Source organism: Lasioglossum baleicum, chromosome 5 (assembly GCF_051020765.1).
Source record: "Lasioglossum baleicum chromosome 5, iyLasBale1, whole genome shotgun sequence".
NCBI classification, from domain to species: domain Eukaryota; kingdom Metazoa; phylum Arthropoda; class Insecta; order Hymenoptera; family Halictidae; genus Lasioglossum; species Lasioglossum baleicum.
Window position 1 is genome coordinate 7,066,098 of NC_134933.1, and position 12,956 is coordinate 7,079,053.

The 12,956-nt window shown below is 37.6% G+C and overlaps 1 protein-coding gene across 3 annotated transcripts in view; it reads right to left on the reverse strand.

Moving 5' to 3' along the window:
- Positions 1-12,956, reverse strand: part of LOC143209048 (opioid-binding protein/cell adhesion molecule homolog) — a 210,048-nt gene that overhangs the window by 120,884 nt on the left and 76,208 nt on the right. The window lies entirely within an intron of this gene.

The following is a 12,956-nucleotide window of genomic DNA, read 5'->3' on the forward strand; positions in this document are numbered from 1 at the left end:
CCCCGGACAGCATTATACGAAGAAGACCGAACTAATGTAACAAACGAAGTAAAACAACGACGATGTGTATTTATGTAGCGTGTTCCAGATATTTCTGGTCAAATGGTTTCAATATCTCTATAACGAGAAAATGAAATGCAAACATACGTTAAGCAAAGATTGGTCCGCGAGTGCTACATGAAAATGTTATAGAAACAATGCGCGTAGGAAAAACAGTCATTGCTGTCGTATTATAAATAAAACGAATACAATAGGAGACTGTTGAACGGCTTCATCATACGCTTGAACATCAAGTATCATAATTAACTCTCGCAGGTACTTCGAAGATATTTCCACGGAAGATTCTACCCATCACATTTTACATTTTAACTCAACCAATATTTTAAACAAAAATATTATGACACAGTCCCAGGAAAAATAACGAATTGTACAATAGCGAATACAGAAAATAGTTGATTGCATTCTAGCAATAATAATTTCTGCACAATTTTATTCGGCAATTTGCAGCAAAAATCTGCACGAACTGATCTTTAAGAAATAATAATCTTAAAGAATGTTGGAAAGCGGTTAGGAGGTGAAGTTTCTGCGTGTTTTTATTCGGTAATTTGCAAAACAATTTGCACGAATTGATCTTTAACGCAGACATTCGCCGAAACTTGGGTAGTTGTTGAAGCTTCTTCGGAGATACTCCGATCAGCTCGTGATCCGAACACAGAGAACTTCGGACGAGGAGGCTTTTCGGGGTGCAGGTATTGTTCGCCGGAAAAACGGATACAATTAACGAAATTTGAACAAATAAAAGTTCGTTTAATCCCCGGATGCCCGCCATTTGCTAATCAGTAACAAGGCTTTCTCCCGTGGAACTTCTCCGGGAAAGTAAACAGTCTAAATTTCGACTTACCCCGAAGTTCTCCATGCCTTTGAATGTACTCTTAAACACGATGGAGCTTTCAAGACTTCTCGCAGTTTAAACCCAACATACATCTGCTTTGAATATATTAATTTCACTTGGATCCCAGTTCGGCGAATCAAAGAGACGAAAGTTTAGAGAATGTTCCGACCGTAAATTTTTCGTCGTTGTTATGCATCTCGCAAGTTTTAATTAACTTAATAGTACAATGCGAGCAAACGCCGGAGAAGTAATTAAATATTTGCAGGTATTGTCGATGGGACGCGAAATTCCGAAATTACGAAGTTTCGGGAAAGGTGGGCAGCGTATACATTATTTACATTTTCTGTTAATGCACAATTTTCAACTAAATAATTTAATAGCCAAATACCTATCTGAGGTGAATTTGGAAATAAATGCCTTCCAGAATTTCAGTTTATTATTAAGCTTAAATGAAATAATCAGTTTGCAGATGATACCTTCCTAACTCGGATGTATTTTGAAATATTTTTGGAAATGTGTATTTCCGAATTTTAATTAATTATTGAAGCAGAAATGTAATCGAAATTAAATATTCTTCCAATTGTTCAAATTTAATATTTTTACTCGAGTGTGCACACTCGAGTGGATCTTGAGAAACGGATGAAAGATGTTCGATTCGGTTTATTGTCGAACATGGATGGAATAAAAAGATTGAATACATTTTCCAGCCGTTTTTTATGGTTCAGCTGTTTCACAAATTCAAGATGTCGGTGGAAATAAGCTTAGCTCCTGCACACGGATATAACATAACCCGGAGGTTGCATCGCACTCGGCTGCTCGAAATGACCTGGCAATCGATTCCCGCCTAGAAGTGCGCATGGTTTGCGATAAGAAGCCCTATTGAGGTCCGACACAACCATAAATCTTCCGAAAAAGGAATTAGCGTCAACCTATCTACCTTTATGGAAGTGTGTTTCGCACTTCGGAACAGACCACTTGTCATCGGTCTGATTTTCTGCAACCATCTCAGGAAAAAGTCTAATGATGCAGTCCTATTCACTGGCTCCATTTTGTTTAAACATTGATTTAACAGAAAAGTTGAGTAATTATTTTATTCGATCAGATAGCCACGATTTTCTGCATTCATCATTCTGCATACTTCAAAAGTAATTATATTTTAGAACAGTTAAAAAGCAGAGTTGTACCTTTTCTACATAACGGATAAAATTATTTCTGGAAATATCTGTCCCTCCCAATTTTGATTGATTTCATAATATCACGGATGATGGAAAGTGTGACATATTTTTTCACGTTTTTCGTCACGTGTAAATTTGGTTAAAATCGACGCGTTACATACATACGAGCGATGTGCTTTATCAGTGGCGAACGCGTGTGAAAATTTCAGGGCAGCACAAACACACAATACTTGAATGATTCAGAGGCAACAACTAGAATGATTAGATCTACCACCCACGGTAGTGGAAACATTTATCAGATCACTCAAATATTCACCCCGAATTACACACCTCTAACCAAGCCCCGCATCTAATTCACGTGAATCATTCTATTGTAAACCACAATTAGTTACCTAATACGTAAAATATTCTACCAAGCTTTAAGAGGCACAAAATGGGTATTTAATAATATTAAAAAATTCATGTGTCGCGTCCCAGGACTCCTCAATCAATATTTAAAAACAAAAAAATGCAAGCTTTTAATCTTATTGAGAAATTACGTTCGGTAACGTAATCCAATCATTACTTTAGGGATTACTGTTTAAAAAAATATTTTTAAGCCTCTCCTTGACATTGTACGGTAATTATTGAGAATGATATGAAGATTTCTGATCGACATAGCGTCCATAGATTAATTTTTCATCGTCGTCGTGATTCCTTTTTAATAACATCACATCAGTATAGTCGACGATGAATATGTGCAGGGCTTAAGCAAGCCTTGCGAAATTGTCAAAAGTCTCGCAGTTGCCAATGTGCTGTTTGCACTTCAATTTACCCATTACCTCGCTGCGCGCCTTTAATTCGCGAAGCGATGCTTATGAATGTCGTCTACTCCTTTGATCTTTATTTACTTCCATTTTCAGCGCCTGCTGCCAGCGTTCTGTCTTTAATCAATAACCTAAAGGTAATGGAATATTCGGACAAAGTAACTCCACTGCAAGACTATGTTTAGTTTATCTCTTAACGCGCGTTGCTGCTAGATTAGGTTCGCTCGATCATATCGATTGACAATCGAAATCGATGCTCGGCCACAACAATTATACCACAATAGTCAAGTTTATAAATCGATTTCTTCGTATAAATAATATCTAGAGAACACGATTATCGAAATTGTGCATCAATTTTAATTATCAATAATAATCAACAGATTTTATGCATTCATGACAAAAAATGAATAGGTATAATTTAAAACAGTAAATAAATTAGAAGAATGTGTAAAAATTAATCTCTATTTCACTCAAGTCTATTGCAATCCAGGTAGACAATTTTTATTTTGCGTAAAGATCCGCTGTCTAATAATCAAAGCCGAGGTATCATTCAATTTCTGCAAACATATTTACAAATAAATATCAACAGTGATTAGTATACTGATTTTATGCATTTTTGACAAAAAAAAGAGTAAACTATGAAACAGTACTGAACTTATTAAAATTATTAGAGGAAGAAAGAAATTTCTATTTGATTCCAGTACCTTGCGATTGATACTGACGATTTTTATTTTGCGTAAAGATCCGCTGTCTAATAATCAAAGCCGAGGTATCATTCAATTTCTGCAAACATATTTACAAATAAATATCAACAGTGATTAGTAGACTGATTTTATGCATTTTTGACAAAAAAAAGAGTAAACTATGAAACAGTACTGAACTTATTAAAATTATTAGAGGAAGAAAGAAATTTTGATTTGATTCCAGTACCTTGCGATTGATGCTGACGATTTTTATTTTGCGTAAAGATCCGCTGTCTAATAATCAAAGCCGAGGTATCATTCAATTTCTGCAAACAGCTTTACAAATAAATATCAACAGTGATCAGTAGACTGATTTTATACATTTTTGACAAGAAAGAGTAAAATATGAAACAGTACTGAAGTTATTAAAATTATTAGAGGAAGAAAGAAATTTTGATTTGGTTCCAGTACCTTACGATTGATGCTGACCATTTCGATTTTGCGCGACGATCCGCAGTCTATGAATCTGAGTGCACAAATATTGCATATCCGAACGACATCGAGCGAGACAAAGAGTAAATCCATGTCCCTGATGTAAAAAATTGATCGGATCAATAAAGATCGTATCAACGCATACTGTGTCGACCTTGTTCCATTCTCATGTGCCCCCCGCAATTAGATTGATATCAGAAAGCAAACTAGCGTGTGACGTATTTCGTAATGGAATCGAGCTGACGAAGACCGATAATGTCATTAAACGGTTAATAGCATCTAACTGCATCATCAAATTGCTAGTAACGTTTTCATGACGGACATGTTCCGGCCCAAAGTAATATTCGCATTACAAATAGATGCTAGTAATAGATAATTAATTGTGGGGCGCTAGCGGAACCGCGGCGCTCGACGAAATTTCGTAACACGGTGATTATTATAAATCGATTCTACACTCGGATAAATTACTTCTACAAATTGAATGCATTTTATTTAGTAATTACGTCAATCCGATAAAAAATTACAGTAATTATTTCCCTTAATTGCTAGATATTGTTCAGCGCCTCGCGTTCCCGTCGTACGATATTCCATTAAATTGTGTATCGTTCTTATTTTGACAAGTCATTAAAATATTGTAATTTTTAACACAATTGAAAATCGTTAAAAGTTTATTTCTCGTTAATTCCGGAACGTTTTATGCTGATAATTAAACGGAGTAAAAATTTTCTCCAATCTTGTGTTGGAAATCTTGAAATGCCGGTACAATAATTGTGTAGCAAAGAGTGAAATATTGTTACTTTTTTATTGCATTTTATGTATAATCTACGAGAAATGCTTGTTTTTATGCACATTATTTTTCCGGTTACCTGAACATTGAATTGGTAATGTTATTGTCGACGTGGCGCGTTCTATGTAAAATGTGTCAAATATTTTTTAGAAATTCCATCTCTGCGTCAAGTTTTATTAAAACCTCCGTGTCGAGTTAGAGTGATATTCCTTGTTGTATCGTTGAGTCCTTTGAAATATAGCTTACATTGAATTGCCATACGCCTATGTATACGCGTTATACCAAACCGTCTGGGTACATTTCAACTGTATTTTTAAACATTCCAGCGATCGATTTTCACGAACAAATTGTGTTTTCCAAGACAACGAAGCTAATTTTTAATCAAACAAAAGCGACGGGAGTTTGTTTCTACAATAAAGACTGAAAGTTAAAACTAACTTCAGGGCTGACATACACCGAAAACTTCGAGATCATTCTTTATTCAACCCTCGAGAGGCATGATCGAAGGAAGTTCCGCGTTGTGACAAAAATGAGTGCATAAAGTGTAAAACAGTAAAAACTTTGGAAGAACTGAAATTATATTCTCCTCAACATATTAATATTAATAGAAGGAGAAATGAATTTCTATTCGCTCTGTCTTCTTTTCCATTACTTTAGAACATTTGGATCTTGCATACAGGTCTGCAATTTGTTTCTCACGAAGATAGAAAATAACTGCTTTGTTTTACGCTGTCGTTTATATTCTTGATGAATAAATGAGTGTTAATGCTTGCAATTTATAATTTTCCATAATGATTGAAACAAGGTTCAAATGTGAAACGAATTACTCCGTTACGGGAATTTTAGTAACAGTTAAATTGTTAGTTGAAAGTTTATACGGAATCAGCTGATAGACTTCAGTGGGTCTGAGAGGTGCGGCAGATGGACGAACATGGTCTCTCCCGTAATACGTTCCGCCTGTTTGCCTCCGAAGGACGACAAAAACTAAGAAAATGGTCAGAGTGACCATTCAAATGGCTCTACATCACCTTCATATTGGAATCCAAAGGGAAAATCGCATTACGTGGTATTACATATCTATCATCCGCTACATTTTAACCTATGGAAGACATTTTCATTTTGAACATTGAGAAGACACTTCGAAAATGAATAAATTAAAAATACTGGACATCATCAAAAAGCAATTTTTCACATTTTACAGTGGAAAATTGATTGGAATATTTTATTGTTTCAAAGAGGAACACAAAAATAATTCTAAATTTTTTAGGGTCGTAGGCCCAGAAGTGGGCGTTACCCAGCGCTCTCCACGGGCCCAGTGAGTCCACAAAGGGGGAAACAACTTTAGTAAAAGTGCACCATTGCTCCATGGGGCACACATGGTGGGGTTGCGTCATTGTCACTATCGGAGAAAGGAAGCTCATTGCTGCGTAGACCGTGCGAATTAAAATATGGCCAAGTTACTACATACACAGAGAATTTCGAGTCTGCGTTTGGGTAAGCCGCGCAGCTTTCAGTATCAGATTTATCGTTTTGATGGCTCGGTAATTTCTCGCGTTGCACGGTCTCCTCGGCGACCATTCGGATTTCCGTGGTCTGATCTAAAAAAGGTAATCCGCAGGAGATGAGAATGACATATGACTGGAAGTAATCGTTTCAGGTAATTGATATTGGTATATCCGGCTGTCCGTTGGTGTTCGGTTAGGTTTCATTCTATGCGACCGGGAGAGGATATGTGACCAATATTCCATTTTCTCGATTCATATGAAGACGCGGCCGCGCGGGGCTGGATCCCCTCGCCGGCTAGTACGTCAAATTTACGATCCGTGGAGCCTTAATATCAAGAATTCTCAGAGCATTACGCTATAGACGGGGGAGCCCTTAAAGGAGCTTACAATATTATCCTTAAATCGGTGAATAGGACGGTACCAATGGCTGCTTGCCTTGGCCCACCATGCTAAAATCGTGAAACGGTTATTGGCGATTTTCCGTGAATTAAGGATCGATACGGAAATAAGGAAATACCCAGAGATGAAAGCGCTCGTACCGTGGTAAACAGGTCAATAACGTCGTGTCTGCTGGCTCTTCTCAATAGTCTTTAGAATTTTTCTGCTCATTTCCGTTTCTTGTTAGAATTTGTCTTTTTCTTCTATGGTTCATTACACTTTTGTGTAATTACACAAATGAAAACTTCTTTAGGCGCACCGCGTACACAATTGCTGGGCAGTGAACGAGTCTGATCCGTCACGCTCCAAGGTGAAACAATTCGGGTAAACTCGGGGAGCCGAGTTAGTTAGTAATGTAAATGGCGTAAATTTTCAGCAATTCATTGGAAATATCATCCCGCTTCTGTTAACATTAAGGAATTAATATTGTACGGAATATTAACTGGACGGTACACATATTGTAATATTAAGTTAGAATTTAATAATATGCTACAATTAAATGATTAGTTCTCATTGCAAATTTAAATCTCCGTATCCAAATGCATTAAGAAGCGAAATCATTTGAAGATCCATACAAAAGGTCTGGAAATGAACGATTTGACAAAGTTCCCACGAGAAATGAGCATTTCAGGAAATTCCTGCTTTGGCCAAGATATATTGTTTACGTGATTGAAAATGATCGAATATGAATTATTGATTGAACTCTCCCGCAAGTGCACTATCCTGTGACAGCGTTAGTATTAAATATTGAAATTTGCATTGTAACTATTGATGGTCCGGTTCTACAAATTTGTAGCATAATGTGACATGTATACTATAATACAGAAAACGATTGATCATCGTGTACCACATAGCAATCGCTGTACATGTTAATCCCGTTAGAACAATAATTATAGAAATTTAAAATTGAAACGCCTTTAAGAAACGACGACGATAAATCACGGATTTCTGTGCAAATGTACACTGTCGCAAATATAATAAATTCAAAAAATATAGTATTTCCGAAGCAGTAATCCTTTATATTAACTTGTGTAGATTTCAGTGTTGCGCTGATACTTACAGGTTTTTATAGGCAAATAATAGCACGGCCATTAATTGTCCGACATATCAGAAATTCCACGGTTATACAGCACACGTTATACGACACGGTGCACATTACGTGTAGCTTCGATAGGTTGTCACCGTTTTAATTACGTTTCTTCAGCGGCGCAAATATCCGGACGGTGCCGAAAAAAGGTTCTTACGAAACACCCGGTTATTGATACTAAATCGCACGAAATTATTCGCTGCTGGATATATACACACACGCATACACCGAAGAAACCTTCCGACAAATATTTCACGGGCGATATTAACGATTTATGCGTCCGCAAACATTGCCGATATTAACACGCATGTAAACGAGGAGAGCGTAGGCGCCCGACACTCCGCGATAATCCGATAATTCGATAATTGATTTATCATGTATTATCGGGTTTATAAAACTAATCCAAGTGGGAATTGCCAACGTTAATTAAAACAAACACACTTACAGATTTACGGGTAGGTGGAGGGGAAGAGGGAAACTTTCCGCGCCGCGTATAACTAACTGAGCGATCGAATTCGTTGTTTATATACATAGAATTGAATTACGGCGCGACGCGGTTCAATTGCTTTAAAATTAAAACCGGTACTTTTTCCCTCTCTATTCGCCGGGAAAGTCGGAATAAAAAACGAAAGGTGGACAAAGAGAGGACCAGAAGTTAAGGAATTTAAAATAATTTAGCCGAAAATGTGCTCGGAGAGTTATTCGGTCCGGCTCGTTTGAAGCCGGAACGTTCGTATGGATCAAATATTTCAACGTGACTCGTTTCAACAATTTCAATTTTACTTTATTAACGCGACGCGCGCGTTCGACGATTTACCTGTAACATTTTTAACGCCATTTTTATTGCCACTTCCGGGTGGAAGTGGAATGTTTGATTAATAAAGATTTGAAATCAGAGAATCGTTATATCCACGTTTCTTCCAGTTTGAATTTCAAGTTTTAATTGACTCTCTTTTAATATGCTAGAATCGTAGAAAGTGACGGATTATTTTGTAGCGTAGAATGAATTTTAGTGGTTTGCGAATTAATTGGTGCAGCTAATAAATTGACAGAAGGGTTGACGAGGGTTGGTTCATGCAAAATTAATGTTGACCAGCTTCTGTTACAAAATGCCTTAAACGGTTCAGCGGTGGCCAATACGTTGCAAGTTGGTGTGGCTATTAAATATTTGATCCTCGTTTCGAAAAAGGCTTGAATGAAACATTAGCCGAGATGAAAATTTAATTAGATTAACGTCATTTAATTCTAGCCGTCGAACTTCGGCCGAGAGCGAGAGTTGCGTTATCGCTTGCAGCTCCCTTTTCTGTCTCTGCAATCTGTTGAATAATTAGTAGACTAACAAGTTTTAATCAGTTCCTCTCTACCATTCGACAACTTCTCGAACAGCCTGAATAATAGGTTTGTAATATGCGCCACTGTTGACCTTCAAGGCAGCAGCGGCAGTTCCATCTGGTTGTAATGTTAGTGCGAAACTAATTCAAGTGTCATCAAGCATTCCCGGGCGATATTCAATGGCAAATTGCAACATCTTCTGTTTCACGTACGCTCCACGGTCGAGCAACTCGCCGAAACAATCTCGGAGCTTCCGATGTCAATTATCTCGACCATCGTTTTATTAAAATTATCAAATCGATGCGGTGACAATTACGGTTCGACGTCGGCTTTAAAACGCTATTTACACTCCCAAAGAAAAAGATTATGCTAGCGTGGAAACACTGTGTAGTGTGTAAGAATGTATCTTCTGCGAATATGTAAACAGAACATAGATTGACTTTAGTTCATGAGTTCTCTTAATTGGAATATGGTATGTGTCTGTGCAGGAACTTATTTATTCTTTAACAAATAAATTTCATAGTTAACCCTCTGGTCACGGACCATGTTCATAACTACGCAGTTGATGTTCTTCATTTGTAACGTTATCTGTAAAAATTTCTCAAACATATTTTTCTAGGTTCTATTGCTAGATACGTCAGTCCTTTTTTTAATTGAGCTGTAAAATGACGATTTTCATTCTCTGGGTCAGAATGGACCCAGGCATCGCCATCAAATTCATCTTCCATGAGAGCCTATGAAATTGCTTGGATAAGATGTTATCGAATCCCATTTTTACTGAAAAATTGGCGTACTTGAAGACATTTGTTAAAGACATTTCATTCTGTATAATTTTTCTTGAGAGAAAGAAAGGCATTGCTCTTTCCGCAAAGAATATTATCTTAATGATATTAACAACGTGTAGTCCGCTTTGGGAACCCTAAGGGGTTGGTATCGCGATTTCTGAGCCAACCTCTAACTCGCAGGGAAGATGTCGTTTGTATCGATCGTATTTGTTGTGTGTACCTAACTCTATCTCCATCGTATAATAAGGAATTATATTTGTCACTGGTTCTGTTACGAGTATCCCATATTTGTTGGGACTGTCTCTGTTAGCGGTGCTCCCGGGGGATCAGACCGTTGAAGACGTGACGGTTTCATATGTTCTACAGTTCCCCAGCGGCATCACACACATCGTGCTCCTTGTTTTGGTTTTTCTTATGGCAACCATTCGCTGGACGTCCGATCTCGTTCCAATCGAAGTTACGAGTATCGTGGTCTATGATAACCTCTCTGCCAATAGCGTGTATCTCTTTGGAAATATTGTAAATTGTTTAAAGAAGCGTGCTGCGCACAATATCCCATTGGAACTGCACTTTGCCAGAAAGTTTCTTGCAATTTTAATTTTTGTGGACATTTAATCTCAAGTACTTTTTCCTTCAAGGTCTTCGATAAGAAGAGATCTAAAGGTAAGAGGTCTTAGGAGAACAGAAGACTGCTGAGCCTCAGGGACCAATTCATTGTCAACTTAACAAACCTACCGTACATAATCATGAGCAAGTACGGTAAGTATATTTACTATTTACTTTAGGTCATTAATTGATTTATGAAACCTTACTATTAAGAGGAAAAGTGCCACTATACAGTTCGTATTTTTATATTTTTGTTATAGTCTTTAAAGAAAGTACTTATGGAGCTTCTGTTACGTGTCATTTGAGTGTTATCGTTAGTCTTCCTGGTAAAGTTTGTGCAGATAATTGCGGAACACCCTGTATATGCACCCTCCTAAAGTCAAACTGCAACTATCCACCCTGAACCATTGGGCTGCTCTTTGATCAAGATCATTTCCATATTATTATCACCAGACCACGTTATCCATTTGTATCCATCTTTGACTTTATAGAGCAGCGAGCTCGAGGCTACAATCAAAGATTTGCCCATTCTTGTGTTACTTTGACTAACAGAAAGTTTGTGCAAAAAGTAGAAATGAACAGACCAAGCGTCCACAAATTATCACGCTTGGACTTGTTCGGTGAACGCAGTGCTTATAATTAACAGAAAAACGAAGCTCTATCGATCGAGAGATTAACTCCGTTTAATTAATGATCCGGTCGCTCTGAGAGCACGGGAGCAAGGATCGTCGCAATTCCAGCGAGTCCGGGCCGTTTCATCGAGGCAACATTGTCCCGGGAATTATACAGCAATTTATTCACGGAGCATCCGACACAGTCGTCACGCGGCCGAGTGCCATTTTAAATGTTTCTGAAACCTAATGAGAAGCGGGGTAGACCGCGGGTATTCCAGGAATCTCGGTGGTTCTCGTTCCCGGGCAGCCAGTCTCCCTCTGCCAACGCAAATTCCGTGCTGACCACTGCTAAATAATTTGAATTTATCTTCCGAGCGCACAACGTTTTCCTAAGAATGCAACCTTTGCGCCGGAAACCGCCAACAATGATCAACGCTCAACACCAAGATACAAAACGAACTATAAAACGATCAATTTCATTAGCTGCGTATTAAATGTCTGAAGTTTGACAGCGATATGTATTAAGGATATTCTGGAGGCACAATGGGAGACAAAAGTACAAGAAATTCGAAATTCATCAATATATTGGCAATAAATGCCATTCATGAGTATATCTTTGTTTTTGAGTGTATTTTTTTTGGAGATTCTAGTTGCGTTTTTTCAAGGTTTAAATAGGGTTTGAAGTGTAATTTTATGAATTCTCCATAAGAAGAAGATACCCAATATGATATAATTCCGATGAAATTTTACTTGCATAATGGACGATGAAACTTTCGAACGGAAGGAGGAACAACGTGTGCAAAGTTCTTCGAACTGTGCCGGCGCGATGCGACTCTCTGCGTCTCTTTCTTTCCCATACGCTGTCCTTCTTTGCGTCGAAAACTTTCATCGTACTTTGCACAAGTAAATATCATCGGAATTATATTCTATTTGGTATCATTTTGCATTAGAAAAATGCCACAAATATATTGGTGAAAGTCCCATAGAAAAATAATGAAAAATAAAGAAGTTTGTCATCGGATTAGTTATGTTTACACTTCTCGGCGACCGAGGCTTCTCGAGCTCGGCTGTCCTTCTCTACGTTCGGCAAAACTCAAAGAATAAGAATCCCCAACCCGTATTGGGAACTTTTATAGATAAAATACTGTATTATTATATTCACATTCTCACACAGATTCGCAAAGTGTAGTCAAAGATTTACAAAAGCCTATGTTCAATTCCCAAGTAATAAACTACATACTCATAGATATTAGGGCAAATATCTGAAATTTATATCGAACAGTGGTAATAAAAACATTTGTTTTTATTTGGATTCCAGCATATGTATTGCCTTAATAGGAAATGAAAAGGCTGATCCGTTAGACAAAGAAGCTACATGAAGCTTGACACGAGTTCCTTTGAAACTTTTTCAAAGGAATGCAATAAAAAAGATTTTGGGCTTGAAAAAAATGGTCAGGGTCAATTTTTTTCTACAGATCTCCACCGATCCAGAGGTGCAGAATCAGGACTATAGTGGCCGCGACATATAATATTTTAGAACACCCTGTATGTACAAGGTATTTTGACATCACAGACTGATACAATACAACGCTGATGAAGAATATCGATTTTAAACAATTCGGACGGTTCAAACAGTGTGGGGAGTTACTGGCCGAAATGCGTTCTTCGCGTGCGTTTCGAGCATAAATTGTCGACGGTCGTTATCCAACGTGCGGACAGATAGATTCGAAAATAGCGTAAACTGCGAAATTCCT